Raw genomic sequence first — 6,927 nt, 5'->3', positions numbered from 1 at the left:
CACACTTTTACAATCCCGACAGCAAAATGGAGGGTTGGAGATGCTCTTGCGTGTCACAAGCTCACTGATCCGTGTCCATCACCGTGTAGTAAAACCCTGGGCCAGGGCAGAGCCACGAAACCAGAGTAGAGGGGGGGGAGGGCGCTCATTAAAATTGCATAGGGGCCATGTTTTTATTTTTTTTTCCCTTCAAGGCCTGATCCATAATTTTTGTCTTTTTGTTTGAGCAGGAAGTGCCATCATGTTTCCTGTCCCTCGAGTGGTCTCCTGTTCGTGTTTCATCCGACGAGATAAGACAGAGCACCACGCCGCGCTCACCTGCCTGTCAACGTTGACTCGGGTTTCCTGCGTGGCGGCTGGACCCTCGCTTGTTATTCCTCCTCAGGAACACAAACAACAGAACGTGTTTCCCCCGGTATGGTGCATTGTGGGTAAGAAAGAGGACAAAACCCGATGACAATCTATAACGAGACACATGGCAAACCCTCGTTGTTGTGTTCAGGACCAATGTGTAGTTTCCGAGGATGGTCTGTAGGAATCATGGCTTATGGGAGAACGATATCAGTCTACATTTAGATAGATATTATAGATAGTCATTTCGGAATTTAGGGAAGACCCTTTTAACTAAAGTTTTTAATAAAACAGGGTAACCTGAAAAGGTCGGGCTGCAGACAAGGAATCAGAAGGCAAGGTCAGTATAAAAAGGTTTTTCTTAGTGGTGTTCGAGTGCAGTTTATGGTCGTTATTGAGTTATTATGACAGTGTTGAGGTGTTTATATAAGTTCAAATTGCCTCTGAGGTACACTCCCCTTGGAACGCCCTCATCTTTCTTAACCAGGGGGAGGACGCAGACAGATGTTTGCAGTCTACATTTTCCTCCTTTAACAAGAAGATCAACATGCAAACAAGCATTCAGCCACAGCATGACACTCCCTCAAAACTAACACTAGTGAACGGGAAGATTTAGTGTGCCAGCTTTCTAAAGCACGAATCACGTGCTTTCATTACACAGGACAAACTGTAGGAAAATATGGTCACATCTGTGGGTTAGTCCATCACAGACTTTATGTTAGTGGACAGCAGAGAGAGAGAGAGAGAGAGAGAGAGAGAGAGCGAGAATTTAAATCTATACTTTGGGAAATAATGAATACTCACCTTTTTTATAAACGTCATTAGTTTCAAATGAGGTTAACCACAGTGCCATGACCTTGGATATCCTAAGCAGTTACGACAGAATCCATCCTTTCTTTGTTGCTGTGCGCGTAGTGCCCCAGTGTGTTTGGTGCGCCATCGAGGCCAAGCTCCCTAATAAATAAGACTGGCAGAAGCACAGTCTAAAAACTCTATCTCAACCCCAATTACCGGAGAAGACTGTGGTTGTTGGTTAATGAAAAACATAACGTGACAGTGTGGAGCAGGAGAGGAGCGTCGACTACACTGTTGGCTCATTGTAAACTTTGAAGTCCACCGAAGACCAACATGTGTGGTTAAAAGTAGCGGAGCCAGAAATAAATTATTATTAGGTTAATTTAATTATTTCGCTAACTAAATAAGCGCTAGCTTGTTCACGTGAGCACAATGTTTTAAAGGATCTACCCCAACCATGTGGAAAACCATTCCCTTGACAAAGGACCCAAGTGCCGATTCATGCAGGATAAAAACAAGCGCAAGCCCCCCATCTGCATAAGCTTATAAAGACGATAGAGGAACACCCAAGAGAGAGATTACAAAACTTGCAGTGCCCAGGGGGCCCTTCAAACCCAGGTCTGCAGGACCACCATCCAAACCCATCTTGGCCAGATAGTACCGCTTTGGTGGAGGCGAAGGTCATGATCAGATTAGTCATGATGGCACCAATGTGAAATATACCCGTGTTCTCGCTGTATATATATATTACATACAATATATTAAGTAGGCCTCTACCAAAAATATGAAATATCTCTCAAATTTGACAACAAATACAATATCTGCATTCTTATGTCTGAGACGCATCACCATGCATGCAGAGTATGGCAAGATATCTCAACAGCTTGATTAGTTATCATTCATTCGTTCCTAACACAATATAATTAAAAAGGTTAATGAAGCTTTAGATAGGAGCACACAGCGTTTATTCTGTTTGGAAAGCAAATATCATCCACAAAAAACGTTTGTTGAAAAAGGACAGATGTCTTTCAGATTTGTGTTATTCTAAAGACTGCACATTGGACAATATTTCACACTACATGATTGCTGACATAGATCTTTTTCTTAATATCAAGGACATCAAGTTGCACTCTGGGAAATATGTGTGAAACATTGTCCAATGTGTAAACCAGACTAGTCTGGAATAAATTAGCTGTCAATGAGCGACTAAAAATAGGAAGCAAAAAGGGGGAACATTGCACGTCATATGGAATTCATCTTTGCAGATATAATTGTGTGTGTTCTGTCTACACAACAAACCAAATGTATTCAATTTCTCTTAAGCAAATAAAGCAAATACTTTAAACAAATAAATATGATTATATGATAAACTATATTATAAAACTAACTCAACTGTGTGTTCTGTGTATGACACACATCGCTTTAGGGGAAGAGTGGAATTCTTAACTGCTTGATTTGTTATTATTCTATCCATCATTTAATTATAATACCAGTGTTAACTCTTCCCTCAAAAAGAAAACGAAAATGTTACAATAAAGCCAATAAAACCAACTAATTGTGTGTGTTCTTGTGTAGGAGACACACATCCCCTTACAGACTTTGGCAGGCATGATTGGTTATTTTTCGTTCTTTCTTGCACATTAAAAAGGTTACTTCCCTTGTATCCATTATTAGTATACCCTACCATAGCTCTATTTTGCTACTTTACAATGTATGGGCTTTCCTTGTGTAACCTCTCAAACAACTACAGCCGTTCTGCCTGGGGCATAAGAGGCCCAACTATCAGCTATCACAGGGTATACCACACCTCACCATGCGTTGTCCATGGTATGACGTGGAAATCGGCGTGCTCGGTTGTGGAGGTTCTTGCCGGTAGCGTTGACGCACTGGTAGAAACACTCTTGCACTTTTTAGCCCAGGATCACAGGAAGGATTTCTGATGATCACAACATACAAGTGTTTTCTCAAGATCACGCTTCTGTAAAAAGTTTGCTTGTGACTGTAAGACAGTATGTTTGTGTTAGAGCCTACGGTGGATATTTTGTTAAAAGACCGTAATATTCTCCACTAAGAGAGCATTCATATTAGATCATTTATATAGCTTATACTACAATTCAATCTTATTGTACTTTACACTACACATATAGCTTCTCGTAAAATATGCGGCAATTGGATGAATCTAATCACTCTATTACTGAACGTTGCAACCTCATAAAAATCACAGCTGCATAATGATTATAGAGCAAGCTTCTGTTATATTGTTCTCACAAAACAATGTTGGCATCACCTCAAGAAGAAAGAAAACCAAACAGCACTCACTTGTGTAAGAGTCAAAATTAATATTTCTTGCAGGGTGGAAATATTGTCCTAGATGGGGTGTACAACTCCCAACTGAAAAGGTACTGGGTTTGATTCCTGACGTCTGCTGCCTAAACTGTAGGTGTGTAATCTGTATATAAGTGAGGCCTTTTACCCAATCCCCTTTTACCCATCTGCTCATGAATGACCCGTATCTGAATTCTCTGTAGTTATTTTGGATAAACCATCTTTTGGATAATGAAAGTCATAAATGTCCAAATTAAAAGTAGAGGTGAGCCAGGGCTGCAGATTAAACCAATGTCACAACACTTCACCGTCAAAAGATATTTTGACTTCAAATGATATTTCTTCCCTTTAATTGCAGCTGTACCGAAGGTTCTCTTTGTGGCATTGTGACACCACACGCCAACGCCCGATAAAGACAGCGTAGAGCCCCGATAAAATCAAAAAGCTTTAAGTTAATCACAATCCTGCCCTATTAGTCTTCCCCCCTAGCCTTAGCCCCCGTCGTAAAGGTGATGAACGGTTGATCCAGCCTGGGGGTCATCCTGCAAGGCAGCCCATAAATTTCTCCAGGATTACCTGTCCCGTGGCTTTGACGCTCCCAAGCGCTCATTACCGCTCAACGACCTGAGGCCCAGGCTTCACTATGGGCCTCAACGCCCTTCAGGGCAAAACACAAGCTGAGATAGAGACAGCTGCTACAGAGAGCTTTCCACGGTTCCCCTCTTCCCTCCTGGTGGTTCTCCATCCTCCAAATCCTGGGGCCTCCTCTCTGGGATTTGCCCGCACAAAATCCAACGAAGGAAAGTCTGGAACCTCTCTCGGTGTTGATTTGATATCAACACAGAGATGGGTGCGGGAACACCTATGTCCATTTGCCGGTTGACGTCTACATCGGCGGAAAATTGATTGACGTAACTAAATTGCTATTTTTAGGCCTGAACAGGAGTACAAACAGTATACTACCGTTTACCATTCACTCGGTCAGCAGAGGGTTTCATTCAAAGTGACATACAGTGTATTTAGACACATGCCATGTAGGAGCAGGAAGAGGGGTTGGGCATCTCGCCTCTCGTACTCCTATTGGTAGGCTGCAAACAGCCCCAGGGATTGAACACCAGCACCTTTCGATCGCGAGTCCATCACCCAACAACTGCACTATCCTTCGTTTAGCACACAGACCTGAGGATTCAAACGAGCGCAGAGCGCAGCATCCCCTAGGTGTTCAAAGGGTTTTACGACCGCTCATGATTTTTGGACTTGAATGAAGCACCCGTGACAACTAAAACACCACTGCATGTATATATGGATACTCAACAGTGAGAAGAGGGATGCTACATTAGCAGCGAAACTGAGGGCCCAGGAAAGCTGTTTACCCTTGTGACGATCACTGTTGAACCCCCCCCCCCCCTGCTCCACACACACACACACACACACACACACACACACACACACACACACACACACACACACACACACACACACACACACACACACACACACACACACACACACACACACACACACACACACACACGTTGGTGTGTGTACTTCACTTCAGATGGGTTCTGAAACAGCTTGCGGATGTGAACAGGAGCAACGGAGCAATGTGATAATACTCTCTGGGATGTTCACCTCAGGCAAGCACTCTGTGATGCTAAGCACCTCTCAAAGCTGCCAAAGAAAGTCCATTGATTTCTTTCTTTCCCTTTTTTTTGTTTGTCTTTCCATTGCAGGATTTGGGGAAAAAAACAAATAGAAAATAGAAACAACCAAAGTAGTCTTTCTGGAGCTAAGCTTCGTTGGCTTCAATTGGTTCACAAAAGCAATCAATTATGTTTATTTCTCCCAGTGAGAAATATATTCTCCAAAGACAACTGGGGTAAACTAGCAAGTAGCAAAACTAGCAACAAAGTCCCAAAGACTTTCAAGGTGCAAAGTTTTGAAAACATTCCCAAAAGGGGAATGATAAGCATTTTTTTTGTATTTCGGAAGAAATAAAGATGTTTGGTTATTGGCAAATAATGACTTCACAAATTAGTTTTTATCGCTCGCCATTAAAGTTAACATTAAAATGTCGACTCTTTGTACAGCCAAATTGATACATTATTGTACTTGGAAACATTTTCAACTAATAATAAATATAAAATATAGTGTAACTGATTTTTTTTGCTTTGCCTAAACATTAGCATTATAATATAATAAGGAACACACACTAACTCCTCCCCCTTTTCCCCCTCCCGAACTAGGGACAAACATAATCAGGACCAACATAAAAATGGTAACAATAGTGTTGTCCAACCTGTTCTATACAAAGGACTTAATCAGTAGCTCATTGTGAGGTCTTGATTACAAAAAAGGCTGTTAGATTATTGAGGAGATTAATAAACACACTTATAAATCCTTAGCAATCACTAATGGAAGAATTGCTGTGCTCCATAGATCTCCTGGGATACAGCATCATATATGCATGACACAAATAATGTATAAGCACAGTAGAGTAGAACGTTTACATACGAATATGGAAAAAAAGGCATAAATTACTATGTTGTAGCTCATATAAGACATATTATATCATGTAATCATGCCTGTTTTCACTCGTGTTGCTCTTTATTGTGAAGTGAAGTAATATTTTTATATTTTTATTGATTGTATTCCCTTTTATAGAGAAAAGTACATGTTCTTCAAAATTCTGGAGGGGTGTATGGTGCAATTACTTTACAACACAGCCATTACTAAATAAACTGAACTGTTAAACTCTCCACCTAATCCCCATTAAAACAACCTTCCAACTAGCCATACCCCATACATACATACATACATAAGTTTGCGTACAGCTGACATATCAGCCACTGTGTGTATGTTATGTATTTTCAGCATTTGACTAAAATGGCGTTTAGAACACACTTTGTGCCCTCGCAGTCACTGACAATGCTTTTAGTGATGTGTTATATCTCGTTAGAGGGGGATGTGTATCCAGTTTTAACCAATCAAGACCACTTTTCCTGCTCCCTCATCAGCTGGCTGTCATCAGAGACCAAGCCACCATGATGGCTCCTCCACTTCACTAAACAGAGAGAGGCAGAGAGAGAGGCAGAGAAAGAGGCAGAGAAAGAGGCAGAGAGAGACATAGAGAGGGAGAGCTAGAGACAGACAGACAGAGAAGGGGGCTTCATTAAATATACAAGGATTCAGCTTTCCTGAGTCTCTTGATTCCTGATTAACGTTCAAGTTCCATTGAACAGCTTCTCATTAGAAAAGCCAGTCCTGATGGGAGATTAAGGAATGAAAGTCAGTTGTCGTCTCCCACGGTTCCTTCCCAGCAGCAGGGAAAATTGTGTTGAACATCTCTATGGTTATGGCTAAGCGTCGGGACTCCAGGTTGGAGGGAAATATTTTTTTACAAGCCGAGCTTGTAAAAAAATACATTTGCCCTGTTAATTTACAGGGCAAATGTTT

Source organism: Micromesistius poutassou (genome assembly GCF_964030765.1).
Source record: "Micromesistius poutassou genome assembly, chromosome: 13".
Lineage (NCBI taxonomy): Eukaryota > Metazoa > Chordata > Actinopteri > Gadiformes > Gadidae > Micromesistius > Micromesistius poutassou.
The sequence above is the reverse complement of the archived record's forward strand: the minus strand, read 5'-3'. Positions refer to the sequence as shown.